The sequence below is a fragment of the Austrofundulus limnaeus genome, unplaced genomic scaffold, assembly GCF_001266775.1.
Source record: "Austrofundulus limnaeus strain Quisiro unplaced genomic scaffold, Austrofundulus_limnaeus-1.0 Scaffold156, whole genome shotgun sequence".
NCBI classification, from domain to species: Eukaryota; Metazoa; Chordata; class Actinopteri; order Cyprinodontiformes; family Rivulidae; genus Austrofundulus; species Austrofundulus limnaeus.
In genome coordinates this window covers 71,418-73,867 of record NW_013952558.1, presented here as the reverse complement: position 1 = coordinate 73,867, position 2,450 = coordinate 71,418, and positions in this window count along the sequence as shown.

The following is a 2,450-nucleotide window of genomic DNA, read 5'->3' as shown; positions in this document are numbered from 1 at the left end:
CACACACACACACACACACACACACACACACACACACACACACACACACACACACACACACACACACACACACACAATATTATGTTGCATCAGTGAATAAATCCAATGAATAACACCAAAACTCAGTACATGATGTGTGGTCAACACATTGATGAAAAAGACCTGGGGCCTCAGTTATAAAAACAATACATAACATACACCTACAGGAAACTTTGAGAGTTTTATTTTAATTTAATACATATAAATATAAAACTGAAGATCCAGTTGTCTAGAACTGCAAGGCTTATGAAAGAAGCAGGCACGACAACCCCAATGTCTCCAGGAGCAGGGTCTTGGAGGCATTACAAACCAAACAATGGGGGATTCAAAATTAAAATCACTGCAAAAACAAGCTTTTGTGCTGCCTCTTCCTTGTGAATAACCCCTGATATCAGGAAAGTGCAAGAAAGTATTGGTTCTGTATGCAAATGGTCAATGAAACAATAAGAGAGCTGATCCGCATATTAATAACTTCTTCATCAGGATAATTATGGTGCAGAAAAAGGTGCAATGTAGTGAAAAGGCAATACAACAGCTGTCAAGAATTTAAAAGGAGACTTGATTACAGTCTGTTTCCTGCATATAGATCCTTATTTTCTCAAACATTCATGAAGCAAGCTGCAGGACAGTACAAATCAGAGACTGAAATAAAACTAAGAACTTGAAGGGTGTGTGTGTGTGATGTTTTTATTGCTATCAGGACAACACATGGAACATCAGTCACACACAAACTGGTCCATATAATCCTTATTTAGTCACGAGGAACTCAATTTAGGTTATGAATCTCCCATTTCCAAGTTTGTTCATTTGTGTTGGCCAGTCTGGGTCAGGAGACTCACTCAGTCCAGAGATGGTGAGAAATATACATCCCTTAAAGCTGGGAACATTTACGTATAAAAAACTTTTCCTGTCTGTTTCTGAATCATTTCTGACGACTGGTCTTATCTGTTTATATCAGAAGATACCTGAGAAAAATTTGAGTTTATCTAGGGGTTCTTAACCTTTTTGACCTCTGGGCCCAATTTGTTCAACATAAAGTGACACAAGGCCCGGTCACATGGATCAAAAATTATAATTATTCTAAATCTTGGTTTAAAATGATAATTATTCTAAATCTTGGTTTAATTTGTATTGTATTTGTATTATAACTAAATAAAATACACTTACAGTTTAAAAGTAAAACTCCAGTCAAATAATCACAAGACATGATTATGACAAACATTTTTATATTGTAACCTGCCCATAACAACTATTTGAACAAATACAACAGTCAGTCAACACACGACTCAAGCTTATCAACACAAAAATAACTTTTTTAACATAAACAACAACAAAAATAGACAATTCAATAAATACAATTGTGATCATAAAATAAATACATTCAAAAATATTGAATGTAAATGTTCCAAATAAAAAATAAACTGTAAAAATAAATTTGATAAAGTGCAAATGAAAATAAAGCCTTTTTAAACTTTTGCATGGAAGAACCAGAAGCTGCTTTTCATATTAGTGACAAACAATAACAGTAACAACAGCTTTTTGACAAAATGCTTAAAAATAAATTACAACAATTAATTTAATAAAATGTAAATTAAAATATAGCTGTATTTGCAACTATTATTATTATTATACTATTATTGTTTTTTGCCGACGACACAACTTTGTTTGGGGAATGACATAGAACGGATGATGAAGATGACACAGATTGAATTTGTTAAAATACAAAGTTGGTTTCAAATTAATAAACTATCATTAAATTTGGATAAAACTAACTATATGATATTTACTAATAGAAGAATAGAAGTTGATGTTCATTTTAAAATTGATGGTGTTACAATTGGCAGAGTCAGTGAAGTTAAGTTTCTGGGTATCGTTATCGATGAGAAGCTGACTTGGAGATCACACATAAATAATCTAAAAGTAAAAACAGCTAGATCAATTTCAGTATTGTATAAAGCTCGAGGGTTATTTAATGACAAATCTCTATATATGTTGTATAATGCAATAATAGTTCCACACCTCATATATTGTATTGAAATATGGGGAAAAGCATGTAAAATGATAATAAACCCCATTTTTATTTTGCAGAAAAGAGCAATAAGAGTTATTACTAGAAAACACTACAGTCACCCATCAAATATTTTGTTTTGTTAATTGGAAACTTCATGAGTTGGTTGATTACAGTATTCTACAGCTTATGTTTAAGGCTCATAAAAACATGCTACCTTTGAATATACAGTTAAATTTTGTTAAAAGAGAATTTAAAGGGAAATGAAATATTTGTGAAGCACAGATTTCGAACAAGTTTGAGGGAACGGTGTACGTCGATACAGGGAGTGAAATTGTGGAATGATCAGGGGTCTCATTTATAAAGGATTGCGTGGAAACCATACTAAAAGTGAACGTACGGC